General features: G+C 47.6%; 1 protein-coding gene across 4 annotated transcripts in view; it reads right to left on the minus strand.

Annotated features, from left to right (window-relative positions):
• The window catches only part of LOC117204684 (solute carrier organic anion transporter family member 74D), an 86235-nt gene that overhangs the window by 25464 nt on the left and 46956 nt on the right, over positions 1–13815 (minus strand). Inside the window, exon 1 of one of the 4 annotated variants that reach the window (XM_033442313.1) lies at positions 10391–10500. The exons of 2 other annotated variants lie outside the window; for them this stretch is intronic. The gene's annotated coding sequence lies outside the window, so the exon portion shown is untranslated. Of the gene's footprint in view, positions 1–6147; positions 6574–10390; positions 10501–13815 lie in introns of those variants that run through there. One more of the 4 variants, XM_033442312.1, reaches the window with a different exon arrangement.

The raw sequence follows: 13815 nt of genomic DNA on the forward strand, positions 1-13815 counted from the left end.
TCTTGCAATTTCAAATGCGTATAAACAGGCATTATTCGAAGATATTGTAAAACTTTATTACGCGAAATTACTCGAACCAAGTTGTATTTAATTATCTAACAAAAATCCAGCCCACTGAAATCAACCCCAATTACGAACCACAATAAACATCGTTCGTGAAATGACATCAGACTCGATTAACCACTTAATCGCTGCAACGAGACGTAATCCAATCTTTACGAACTACCTCCATAAAACCACGCCTACCGTAACACTCGGCCCAAAAGGACCTGAACGACGATTCGATCGTGTAGTAAAATGCAGAATTCCCTTCTACAAAATAACAGGATAAAACGCGTAAGGACGAGCTCTACCTGTTTCCAATCCGTTCGAACGTTATTCCAAGTGAAAAACGTGCAGGAACTTTTACGATCGCGAAGGCCACGTAGATATACCTGTCGAGTACTACATCCACGCAAAGTGCACGTAGGATCAAGTTCGAACTAGGTCTGGGCTACCGTGTATCGATCACGTTTAATTTAAGTTCAAGCCGGATTAGACCTAGTTAGATCAAAGTTACCGCTAGCTTAAGTCTTAAATAGATTCGACTTGTCTAGGTTATACCTAAATCCAATGTCCCGTTATATTTCACGTTCGTAGAAACTCCAAGTAACTCGAGAGTTCTCCAAGGCCGACGGATTGAAAATTCCTAATGAAGGAAACCGAGCGATCGGTGGTAGAAGAGGTAGAAGAGCTTGGTATCCGGTACAAATGACATACTAGCATGACCAAAGTGCAGCGTATTATAGCGGACATACATAGACAGTAACACGGAGCTGCAGCGCATTATGGTGGACACAGCGCGATGTAATAATAGACGTGTATTCACGACCGCGGTGGCCCTTCGCCGCAAATTACCGACAATCATACCCAACGCTATCGGTAGCATCTTTTTTGGCAAATAACACGCTAACTCGTGCTTGTATCCTGACTACGTCAAGGCCGAATGACCGGCGCGCGTATCCACTACACCTCTACACCGACGAATGAAAAATTAACGAAGGAAAGAATTTTAATGAGAAAAGTCTTCTATCTTCTTGCGTACGATATAAATTGAAAATTAAATTATCGAGATACCACACGTAGCTGGTTATTATTCGGAAATTCCCGTTTCCCACTGGAAACCATTGCGATCTAAGAGATCAAAATTCCCTCGCGTACAGGTACAACCACTTACAGCTTGACCACACGCGATCCACCCTCGGTGGGGCAATTGATCGCCAAGCGGTGGCGAGCTTACGTGCATCCTGCCGAATAGAATTATGGCAGGCCGACTCGAAACCGCCTAACCTGCCATCCGCGATACGACTTGTTCAACGTGATTTCCACGAATAAGCGATAGATGGAAACTAACGCAGATCGCATGGACTGCAAGTGGAACGAAAGGTCTCGGGAATTCAACAATTCCAAAAATACTCGACCGCGTGTTTCTACTCGTACGTATCAGGGGTATCGATATTAACTACATCGATCAATCTCGAGGATTACGACACACGAATTGCTATTCCATTAGACGGTAGACAGCGTACGCGGTCAACGAGAGAAGCGAAAAGATCAGCAGACGATCGGTACCCGATTCCCACTTCTGGTGTCCGCGTTTCCCGAGTGTCTGCAACTCGCGTGGCAAGCCACGTGTGTCCGACTTCGCGGTTCTCCAACGTCGAACGACACGACAAACGCAAGCGGGATTGGATATTGCACGTGGGGTACCGGTGCCAGGCGATACGAATCGATTCGAAGCTTTCACGCTTTGGCTATAGGCTAAATACGATACGCGATCTCATCACGAGGATATACGATTTATAATTAGTTGGCGTTCGACTTCGTACGTTTCTATAGTTGTCCGTCCAGGCGTTAGAAACTCTCTTAAGATCATTTTCTACGTTTCAAGCATGTCGAAGGAATTTCAAGCTTTGCTCGGTATAAAGCTACACGCTTAAAGGCCACGTCCGTACGAGATAAAAGACTATCTTCCATAATACGCGCGTACGTACTTCTTCCATAATTAATTTTGCCCGTATCCCGATGCGTAATCGAGTTACGGCGAGTAGCTGATAACGCGCCAAGGTACCGAGAATTTTTTCAACGTGGACGGAAAGTCTTCGATCTCTCGATGCAGCGTGCGAGTGGAGTTGTGCCGTTTCGTTATTCTGCCCTTCATACCCTTCCCACGATTAGTCGGACACACTGAGCCGCTTGCTAGATGCGAACACGTTCTAGCCGGCGGATTATGCGAGTCAAGCGAACACGGTGCACAGGTGTGCCGACGCTAGAGATGGGATCAAGCGAGTGAACAATGCACAGCCGATAACGTTTCATCGCGGTGTAGCGTGATAACGAATTATTCGACAGGCGACGACACGATTTCTCAGGTATTTGGATAGCCTAATCGTCACCAGAAACGAAATAACAAAGGAGCTATCGATATAGATAAACAGCGATAGCGATTTTATCAGAGACGCTTGTGTAAGGTCAATTCGCTTAAACATTATTCAATATACATAACGAATATTAAATTCTTATCGACAAAAGTAACACGGTCGTAGCTAATTCACTGTAGTCTAATATCGATCTGGCAAACGAATCTTGAAAACTAATCCAGCTACCTTCCAGGGGAATACGACATTAACTCTTTGCCGAAGAAACTTTACTTTTATTAAAAATACTGCTATGAACGAAGTATGTACGAACGCGTGTACTATTAGGACAATTTCCAAGTGCGTATTATAGAGATCAGGATTATAGTGATCTCAATTTATTATATAAATTTATTTCGAGTGATTTAAACAGACAACTATACCTATCTATTATTAGAACTTACAATTAACTCAGTCGTAAATCCAACTACAACTATTGACTACTGACCACTCTCTCCACCAAGACCTCCTTCTTATACCACAGGTTTCGGTACTCTTACAACGTACAAGTGTTTTACAGCTGTTGACCCAAAATACCCAATGTCCCAAAGAGCTACAGGCATATAGTTCATCGGCATTTGCCATCCTTGCAGTCTGTCAGCGCTTCTATTGTTTTCTACCCGTATTTCATTCAGATTTCTCTAACAATTTTTCCTCGATATTACGGTATTTTAAGCTCGAAGAATAAAAACCACACGATGCAAAGATATCGTATATCGAAGAGTAAAAAATGACATAAAAATCAGCCACGAGTGGCACAATTCAGAACGTAAAGGATTAGAGATGGGAATATCAGGCGAACTTATCCGGACGAGATTAGACGCGACTGAACGTGAGCGCGGTTTGATCCCATCTCTAGTCGACCCACAACACACCGATGCACGCGCGCAGCTGTTTGCCTGCTTGCAAAGTTTTATGCACGCATTTATTTCAAGCGTTCAGCATCTATGTAACCAGCCAGTGCGAGGCCTACCGGCGGTACGTACCCTTAATGAATTCGCGGAAATCTCATTCCCCGCGAATTCTTCGCTACACGCATAAGGCTGTACGCGAAATGAATCGTTCGCTGGTTCGTTACTACCGTCCGGAAATATTCTCGGAATCCGTGGAAAATGGATGTCTTAGAGGTAAGCGATTTCAACCCTTTCGAGGGATTTGTCGAGAATTCGCTTCTTTTCGCCGGCGATCCAGCAACGATCTATGGGCGATCCGAGTGCGCGATCAGCGCGAGTCGAACGCTATGAAGAACGTTTCTCGATCCCAATGGACTTCATTGATCGCGTTCACGCTAGATCAGAGGCCTTGAATCTCGATAGAACGGTCGATCGACGCTTCGGAAGCGATCATGCGAGGCGGCGATCGATCGATTTCTGAATAATACACTCTGTGTTTCCGTTATTTAATGTTGGATTACGAGCTTGAAAATTTGTATTTTCCACGTACTCCGAGATATGGCGCGATACGCTGCGTTGATTTTATAAAGATTTAAAAATACCGAATTTAGATCTCTTCCCACGGAAGATTTCTGTGAAAAACAACGTTGAGTGCGTCGAGTAGAACTGTCGCTAATAAATCAGCCGTCGATCGGCTTGTCGCGGAGAGAAGAGCTGAAACTCGACTTCGTCGACGAACCTGCCAACGAAACTTCCTTATCTTGTTCTTCGCTGGAACTTCGTGACGTCGAATCACAGAAAATAGAAGTTTTATAAATAATTTCAAATCTGTCTGCTCCGATATAACCGTAGAATTGAACGGTATCTTTTTCTACCTCCAAGACTCGATTTGTCTATTTGGATAATAGTAATAAAAATACGCAGCCGTGTCGCTCGATTAACACGTGCAACGACAGTGCGTGAAATTCCGAATCGTGGTGGCGATGGTGCGGCCGTAACAACGGCGGCGAGAGTGAAAGAAAGTGAAAAAACCGGGACAGGAGCTATGCACCGGAGAGAAAGAGAAAAAGAGAGGCGAAACTGGCCGGATGACCTCGGTCGTGGAGTTGCAGTTGCAGTGCGACAGGTTCGCAGCTGCGGCTTGTCTCAGATGTCGAGGCTGACGTTGGCGTAGGTGTGAGAGATCTGTGTACACGCGGCGTTTCGTTCGAACGGGCCGGTCGATCTGTGTCATGGCGCCTTTCAGCCGGTTTAAAAGTAAAAGTAATTGATAGATCGCGTCTCAGGCCAGCAAGGATCGTCCTTTGTCGCATCCTGCCGCGTCTCTTCCAGAATCCCAGAGTTTTAACACGACTCAAGGATTAAATATCTCGCGAACCGTGTGATCTGTCATGATCAATTAATCTTACCGTCTTGGCTCTTTATGCTGGCGTTAACCGAGTGCCAATTATAATTTATGGATCTTATCGATTCGATCGGAGTGGTTACTCGTGCGTACGACGAGTGCAAGTGAGAAGATCCGTTCGAGTAGCCGAACTTGGTGATCGGATACGAAGTGCCAGCGCGAGGTATCATCGTTACACGTGTTGTTTACAACGATCGAGATGGAAATTAGAGCCCAGATGCGACCAACTTTTAGATCCAGCAGGTGCGCATCTGTGACCTACTCTCTAAATCGATGGTAAGCACCGGTGACGTAGGCGTAAAACTGCATCGGATCGTTAACACGTGGTGCAACTGTGATGCATAGAACGCGACGTTTTCGATCCGACTATTTTCGAATATGATTCGATCCCCTCGAATGAGACAGACACGGGAGAACGAGAGATGCGAACTTCGATTCGGTTGGAACTTTGAGAAATCCTTTCGAAATGAAAGGAGACGATAAAACGCTTGGTATGGTCGTAATTATAATAGCACGTACTTCTATTCGATGATCAGATGGTTAAGTTTATTAGCGTGGAAAGATTATGAAGATTGGCACGACCGGATTTGAAACTCGAAGCGCTCAATTGAGCGTCACGTGAGCGACGTCTTCCACTCCTAATTTTAGTATCGAAACGACTGTCACCTAGATTATTAATTGGAAAATAGCTTCAAGTGTCCTTCTACGAGCTATTCGGCCAATTTCGTCGGTCCCTCAATGTAGTTTGCAAGCTCAAAGCGAGCTACGGCAATGGAACACTGTGTATTGAAACTTCACAAGGCGACGTTACTTCGCGTTTCAAAGCTCCGCTCAACTAGCACGCCGAAAGCTCGAGCAGCCGAGTACCACGCGAGAATAAAAACAACCAATAGGAAACCGCTGGAGACTTGGTGGGTGGGCAAAATTCGAGCCGAACCTCGTGCGAATACCGTAGCTTTCGATCTTCTTCCTTCGGCGATCTATCTCCGACCAGACGATTATTTCCACGGCAATTTATGTCGGAGCTCGATAACGGTGACACGTATAAATAAACGCGAGGGATAGAAATAATTAAGAGAAAAAAGAGAGGTCGCCAACGAGGTGTCGGAAGGAAGAGATGGGGCAGAGGGGAGAGAAAAAGAGGGAAGAGGAGGTGAACGAGAGACGCAGAATCTCTCCCGGATGACCTGAGAGCCTCGAAGCTAGAGAGCGCAGCAGGTACGCAGCTGCGGAATGTCCCATATTCCCATGGTGAACTCGGACGCTCGATAATCGAGATATCGAGCACGTAGGTGCAAACCTGAAGCGCGAACAACACGGTCCCGGCCGGCTTCCACGCGCTTGCATCATACGCATTACACACACTTTGCTTGATGAAACAAATTGGTATGACCTGGTCTAGCCGCTGCTGCTTCTCATCGACACCCTCCGGCTAGCGTTTCTCCCATCCTCCCGATCCCTACCCGTGGCCCCTTCTTTCTTCTTCGTTTCATTGAAGGAAGTCGTTTAAAAGAGAGTCGAGCGATTCTTCGGCTAGAGGCCAATTTCCGTGTAGCAACCGTCAGGCCAGTTTCCTCTATGCTTCTTCTATTTTGCTTCTCTCGGCCAATTTCAATTGATTCCGATTACCATGTGACGCGTCATAGAACGTCGTACAACGTTTCGTCGGCACTTGGATCGCGATTCGAATCTAGCACCAGCTCAACTCTCGCTTCTGAGGCTGGCGAAGTTTACCGATCGCTCGTACTTCTACAAGCATCGTGCCTACCTGTTTCCTTCTTCGAAATTCTTCTACCGAGAGCTCTACTCACGGATTGCCTACTGTCGGGCTGATCCTCGTCCCGCCCATCCCTTCCGTGCCAGAAAACACATTCAAATATCCCGTGACCTGGTCGAGCTAGCTAAAAAGAAGAAACTGGAGCAAGCATCTCCGGAAACGTTCGTTTTCGTAGGGAGGTAGGAGGCTCTGGATTCGTCCAGCAGCGATCGGATGAAAATCACCGAAAGTAGGGAGAAGGAGGAGGAGGAGGAAGAGTAGGAGGAGGAGGTCGGGCCTGGTCCGGAAAAGGGAAGGAAGAACGAACGTCAGAGCTCGACTGTAGCGGTAGAGAAGAGGGTGGAGGAAGTGGTGGAAGAAGCGAAGCGCGGCGGAGCAGGAAAAAGGGTTCGGCGCGCATAGTTCAAAGATAGAAGAGCGCAGCAGCACGTTGCACCGACGGGCTGCATGTGCATTGGCTGATAGTGTGCGCATGCACGTAGACACAGGCCGCTCTGCGGCACCGCCATTGAGACCTGACCTACTTTGGGACACACGGTTCGCCGACATCGCGCTTCGCCCGAGTAAAAGCACCGAGCAAAGCACACTCCTTGCTCTCTATGCTCGAGCGTGGGCGGCCAATCTTCCCTTCTCGCTCCCGTTCGCTCTTTTTTCCACTCCCTTGTCCCATCTGTCTCGTTTTTTGCTCCACTCGCATTTTTTTTGTCGACCGCCGTTCTATCTTCTCTTTCTCTCTTTCTCTTATTCCTTCCTCCCTCCTCTCCTCTTTCTTTTTTTCCCATTCTCCCCTTTTTGTCTCCGTGTCTGTATCTTCTTTGTCCCCGTATCCACTTCTTCGCTCGTCTATCTATTCGTCACTCCCCCGAAGCTCGTTTTCTCTTCGTTCTGCCCTCTTCCGCTGTCTCTCCGAATCCCTTTTTGCTCCACTCTCTTTCCGACCGTGTCTCCTTTTTCCCTTCCCATGCTATTCCACCCTCTCGCCCCTTGTTCCCGCGAACCTCGCCGACGATCCCTCCTCGTTTCTCCCTTGATCTCTACGTCTCATTTTTGCTCTATTCACGACCCTCTATTCGCTCGTTCGCCTCTTTTTTGTCGTCTCTCTTTCGCACCCTCGTCCCGTTGCCTTTTTATCTTCGTTTCACACTCTCTCTCTATCGCCTTTTCCACCCTCTCCTCCGCTGCCCGGGTCCTCTGTTCCCGCTCAGCAGGTATAATACAGCCGTTTTCGGTGCAGCCTGGCCGCATGTATCGAGAGATTTCGAGTGCATTGGCCTAGATACTCCGCAACTGGGCGCACCGTTTCGTACGAATTTTCTGCTAAACGCAGATTTTTCCCTCGGGTATATACCCGCACGATGAGACTAGAAATTCTTCGCGGAGAAACAGACATAGAGTCTCCTCGTGAATCGAGTCGAACAATTTTGTATCTGGATCGAATCTGCTTCTCGCCTTCTCGCCGAGGCGAAAGATTTCACCCGCGGGAAGCTCGCGAATGAAACGCTTCCTCTACGATCAGAGAAAATCGTTGGAAATGGAGAAAACACGAACCACGAGAATTCGCGTGCGAATCGCAGAGACTCTCGGTGCCCGCGTTTGCAATCTCCAAGATTCGTTATCGAAACTTCTCGATCTTTCCATTTTACCTGTAGATCCGCGACTACATAAGTATTCGCAATTTGGAAGCAAGAAGACGAACCACGGCGACGACACCGGCAATTGCAGAGAGGAAAACGAAAGTTGGACGACGCAAAGAAAAGTCTGTGACTGGTTCAAGGTAACCACTCGTTAGCTCAAGATGAACGATTCAATTAACACGTTTAGGCAGCGAAAGACAGAGACACGGGGCGAGAGAAGGTACGAACGGCTCGTAATTGCTGAATTATCGACGATCATTAAAGCGCGCGACTGCGTTTACGATCGTGTGCCTTTAGCTTTATGATCGCACGAACAGATCCCATAAAGATTTTCAACGCATAAACTCTTATCAGTGCGCGTGCAGACTGCCGCTGCACGCGAAACAGCCAGGCAGGCAGAGCATAAGAACGAGACGAGACGTTTCGTTCGGACCGATCGATTCGATTCCTTCCAGAGACGAGAGTCAGATTCGAGTTTTCTGCTGGAATTACGTCGCGACGTATACAGAAACGTCAAGTTTACGCTCTTGGCTTTCGGCTATACGAGCGCGAAAATATATTTCGACGAGCGTAATCGAGCTCGTCCCACGAGCATCGTTGCGCAAATCGTGAACGAAAGAGAGGATGGTATGGTCGGTGCGAAACGGAAACGAGAAGAACCGAACGAACGACCTCGGGGCAGAAGGCTGATTATCTTAACGACACGGGATACCTATGTGGATCCTTTCACCAATAACGTATTTAAACATTGTCGCTTTATGGTTTAAAAGTAAAAAGAGAAATCGAGAGGGAAAGCAGCCGCGTTTGAACGCGAGCAATCAATTTGCATGTACGAAAAATTTGTCTCCTGAAATTCGGCGCTGTCCACTTTCTCGTTGTTCCGGGTCTTCGTTCTCCGTCTCTTTAACGTGCAACAACACGCTTTATGATTCTTGTCGCGTCATCCTAAACGCGGCTTTGAAACCTGTTTAGAGTCGGTTCTATGTTTAGTTTACTAAAATACACTCGGCTCCGCGATACGGGTGTTCCTCATCTTCGAATCTAGTTCAAACCCTACAAGATTTGCGCGCCGACGCGTTGACAAAGAGACAATGAGCATGATGGCGTGAAACATCGGTTCGGGGCTTTTGCTTGTCAACCTAAACAAACTCGCGGATGCCTCGCGCGTTCCTCCAGAAACGGATCCACAAATAATCCGGCCAGTCTTCTGTAAATTCACCTTGAAACGGTTATCCACCCGTTCTCTCGCGAATCGGATGCACGCGCGCCATGCATCGCGCGTAATAATAAAATCATTACAGTGATTTATACTTAGCTTTGTAATTAAATCGTAATAAAATTGGACGATTATCCGGATAAATTTGAACAAACGGTGTATACATAGATGTGTAGATAACGTACAGATAGACCACGTCTAGACGCCGATCGTGAGATTACAGCTTTCGCCATGAATCCATCAATCGAGAATCAGTTTTCTGGATTAAAAGATTCTTGTACGGTCGCCTATCTTACAGCGAAATTTTCTGGACGACACGACGTTCCATTCATCCAACGTTTCTTTTCATCCGTGTTTCTACGCTGTCAGAATCGCTACCATCTATCCAATCTCGAATTATCCCAGCCACGTAGCTGACGATTTTCTCCTGCATCTCGTTGAATTCGTTTCGAACGATTAAACGAGGAATAGCAGCACGGTGGTTGAAAGACGAGCGTATTGGCGAATTGACAGGTCTACGGGCAAATACACGTGCCATCGATTCTCGCAAGTTGAGAAATCGCTGCACGGGAGAGGCAGGGGAGCTTGCAGCCCCCGTCAACTGGGTCAACGTGACATCGCGACGCTCTCGACGCACGTGCAAACATCTCGAAACGACGCACGCATGTGCAGCGAGCAGTTCGCCTGGATTTCGCCGTCGTCGATCAATGACGTCTGGAAAATGTTTCGTTGCCACTTTCCTACGGTCTTCGTGGAACTTTTGCGCGTGGGACGTAAAACGATCTGGTTCGAGCTCCATCTTCGCGAGATGCTACACGTTTAAATCACGCTTTCCATGGATTTCGTAACGGATCGTTAACTTTGCCGATACTTGGGCGAGACTCGATTTCAACTAATAATCGAATTCATGTTTTCTTTGATACAGAAAGAATCGATAGAAGAGAAGCTGCGTATCGCGATTACTCTCGAGAGAAAATGAAACGCGTCCCGAAATAGAATGCGTTGTTACCTCTTCCGAAAATCCGTTCGTGTAACAGCAACACGTCCAAGTCCAAGTATCCCACAGACTGACTGTACGCCGTAAAGCACCAGAAGCACTCGATATTCCGCGTCGCGCTCGCGCATTCCCAAATCGAACGTGTGTCGTCGAGCCGCGCGCGTGGTCCTCGAAACAAAAAAAGAGGAACGACGAACAAAAGAGGCAAAAACGAGGAACGAACCGAGTGAAAGTGCGAGCCGTCTCGAATTCGCGATTAGAGGGGCCGTGGAGGAGCGGCCGAGGGCCAGGAGACACGACGCGCGCGCCACGCCAGGCCCCGAAAAAGGCGAATCACCTCTCGTCGAAAGTTGCTCTTCTGAACCGAGAGTGTTGCGACTTGACGGGAGAGTCGAGGGTGGAGGAGGATCGCGTACGAAATAACAGGCGGTCCGAACTGCGCAAATGTTTGCGAAATGACGTCAAAAAACTCGCCAGGTTCGCCGATTACTCGCACGCGGTCGCTGAACGCACGCGGAATCCACGAGGGGGCCTGGGCAGCGATCGTCCTCAACGAAAAGAGGTTCCTAGAATTCTCGTATGCCTGATAGAAGCTACGAAAAATGTTTCGACGAATTATACCAATGGTAAAAGTAAAAATGGAATCGGCCAGATCCGCCGATGGAATAGACGATATTCCAAGTTAATTTACGGCGATTACGAGCGTTCGTGAGACGTAAACGACGGCTTCCAAGAAAAATTTCTCCGCAATTATTCTTAAATGCTGGCAGATTCAACCGGGAGTGGCTACTCAGTGGTCACCGCTAATTACTCTTCGGTGATGAAAGAAAGATATCCGAGCAACCGTGCGCCGCCAGTAAGGGTAACCACACGAACGAAGAATTCTGAGATTTCAGCAACGATTCGCACGGCTCTTCCGTGAACTTGTTCCAGCTTAAAAGGCTTCCACGTCCAATATTGAAAAAAGGTGACCAACTGACCGGAATTTCAATTGCTTCGAGCATCGATTTGGACCAATACCAAAGGATTTTGTAAAAAAAAAAACAAGCAAGAAAAAACTGTTAGACAGAAACGATTCAGCGAGAAAAAAGATCTGGCCAGCATCCACGCCCAAACGCCAAATTTCCGATAGAAATCAACCTGTCGAAAGAAAAGGTCGAAAGACGACTGCGTAAAAAATGCTGGCTGGGAAAGCTGGTGTTCGAAAACGCTTGGAAAAAAATAGGGAAGCTGTTGGTGGAAAACTGAGCAAGGAAACGTCGTTGAACACGCTGAAAGATAATACACGGCCAAGGAGCAAGAGAGAGGAAATACTCGGCAAGATATGCTCGTTTTACCTGGCTGCGATGCACACGAATGCATTTCCACCCCCTATTCATACGCGCGACGGTGGTAGCTGCTGTGACCCACTTCCATCTCCGGGAATAAACGGCACACCACCCACGCACACGGGATTCTCTTCGAGTTTCATTCGAACACGGAGACCATTGACTTGCCGCATCGTTGTTTCAACGAGGATACCGCTGAGAATGTTTTCCGTGGTCCTCTACAAGGTAAAGCTGGGGAATATGATTGCAGATATGGTACAGTATGTAACATTTTGAGCGGCGATATCGCGCGCTGGATCTCATAAATACGGATGGTCATACAAAAGGAAGAACAGAAACAATTTAAATTAAAAATCCAAGAGCGAAGATATCACGTGTGGAATGGGGATCGAATAGCTACGGCCGATTCCGAAAGTACTATCGATGACATTCCAAGGAGCTTAAAGCAAATATCGTGGATGCCAGGCATCGGCCGAGTACGAGAAGAAAGCAAGCGTCGAAAAGCATGGCAAAAGCAGAAAGTGGAACAGCGGTCGAATTGAAAGCCTCGTTCGGAAACTAACAGACGTTTATGAGACACTGGAATCCGAAGAACGGCCGGTATCTCGTCGTGGAGGCTCGGTATCGAGCAACCGTGAACCGCCTACACGGTCACGATGCAATCGCAGGCAAATTGGAGAAACTGATAGGGCAAAACTGTTGCGATCGCGCTCCTTCCGTCATCAGAAATAAATTAGAAAAGAAACGGCCAATTTTTCGTTCCAACCGTCTCCGCTCGCCTTTTAGTCGTTCCGCTACTTCTAGTTCTGGAATTATCGATCTATCGTTCGAATCACCAATGCTATTCTTAATTGTTATCCTTCGATCGAACTCTAGATAGTTATCCTTAAATTCCGATATCGAACATCAAAAAAATAACATCGGTTACCTTCGTTTGGTATCGAGTTCCATCGCAAGGATTAAAAATCATTTTGAGGGAAGAATTTAGATTATACGGCGGCGGCGTCAACGACAAAGTGGTACCAACGCTCTCCAAGCGAGTCTGGAACGTCGATTCGCGACCGAATCGACTGAGTTTGCCGGATGCCCGAACCTGTCTCCTCAACCGGCACGCACGGCGCTTCATCGAGACTCCGTCACGCGTGGAAGTCGTTTACCCCTCGGAGTTATTTGGCCCCTTCGTAGCGAGCAACGCTCCGACCAACGCGCTCCAACCGGACGACGAAGAGTGACACAACACGGGGACCGGGGACGGGAAGCCGGCAGCATCGGAGCGAAAGAGAAATCGACTGTTTATTGCCAGGCAGACGAGCCGTCCGGGAGAGGAAGTCGCGAGGGGAGGATAGAAATTCGTCGGTAAACGATAAGAATATCGTTCCCTTCGTCAGGGTGTACGATACTGCGTTCTAGTCTGCTATTCGAGTTTTACTATGATTAAGTCGTTAGGAGAAAATATATAATAAGAAATGTCCAGATATCGTTGATGTATTTCTAATTTTTTAAACGTTCGCTTTGTCCCCAGCCAAACATCTGGCATGTTCTGTCCGAGAAGAAAAAAATAATCTGAAATAGGGAAGAACTACGTTCCGGGGATACAGGCTCAGCTGATATCAAACGCATGCGTATCCACGACGTAGCAGTGGGACGGAGGAGGAAAGGGGGATGCGAGGTGGATAAATCGGTCGAAGGAAGGAAACAGCAGCGGGAAGAAGGAAGAAAAGAGAGGATGAAAGAGAAACGAGGCGAAGGAACAGCCACAAAAAACCGGGCGACAGGGGAACGGAGACGGAGGATCGGGGGAACGACGTGGAGATGCGACACACGTGCCAGGGACACGCGTGCGTGTGTAGAAAGAAACAGAGAAAACGAGGCGCGAAGAGCGAGACAGAAACAGGAACAAGTAGAGGGGAAACGAACGTCGAGCAGGGCTCGTGGAAGAGGAACGGAGAAACAGAGTCGGAGATAAGGAAAAAAAAGCGGAGGTAAAGAAGAGAAACATGTGGATGACCGAGAGAAAAAGTAGATGGAAGAAGAGGCGAAGCAGAGAGAGAGAGGGGGGAGGGAGAAAGAGAGAGAGAAAATAAATAGAAGAACACTGTACTCGAAGAA

This window comes from Bombus bifarius, unplaced genomic scaffold, assembly GCF_011952205.1.
Source record: "Bombus bifarius isolate JDL3187 unplaced genomic scaffold, Bbif_JDL3187 scf7180000007979, whole genome shotgun sequence".
Taxonomy (NCBI): Eukaryota; Metazoa; Arthropoda; class Insecta; order Hymenoptera; family Apidae; genus Bombus; species Bombus bifarius.